Source organism: Octopus bimaculoides, chromosome 5, assembly GCF_001194135.2.
Source record: "Octopus bimaculoides isolate UCB-OBI-ISO-001 chromosome 5, ASM119413v2, whole genome shotgun sequence".
In the NCBI taxonomy this organism is placed as follows: Eukaryota; Metazoa; Mollusca; class Cephalopoda; order Octopoda; family Octopodidae; genus Octopus; species Octopus bimaculoides.
The window spans coordinates 76,025,419-76,025,929 of NC_068985.1; positions in this window are offsets into that span (position 1 = coordinate 76,025,419).

Genomic DNA, 511 nt, shown 5'->3' on the forward strand with positions numbered 1-511 from the left:
CCGTGTTGCTTATTATTTGATATATATATATATATATATATATTCTTTTATTTGTTTCAGTCATTTGACTGTGGACATGCTGGAGTACCGCATTTTGTCGAACAAATCGACCCCAGAACTTACTCTTTGTAAGCCTGGAACTTATTCTATCGGTCTCTTTGCCGAACCGCTAAGTGACGGGGACGTAAACACACCAGCATCTGTTGTCAAGTGATGGTGGTGGGGGGACAAGCACAGACACACAAACACGCACACACACACACACACACGCACACACATATATATATATATATACGACGGGCTTCTTTCAGTTTCCGTCTACCAAATCCACTGTCAAGACTTTGGTGGTCCCAAGGCTATAGTAGAAGACACTTGCCCAAGGTTCCACGCAATGGGACTGAACTCGGAACCATGTGGTTGGTAAACAAGCTATTTACCACACAGCCACATATATACTTATACATAGGTGTACATATACATGTACATGTTCACACAAACACGTCTACATATG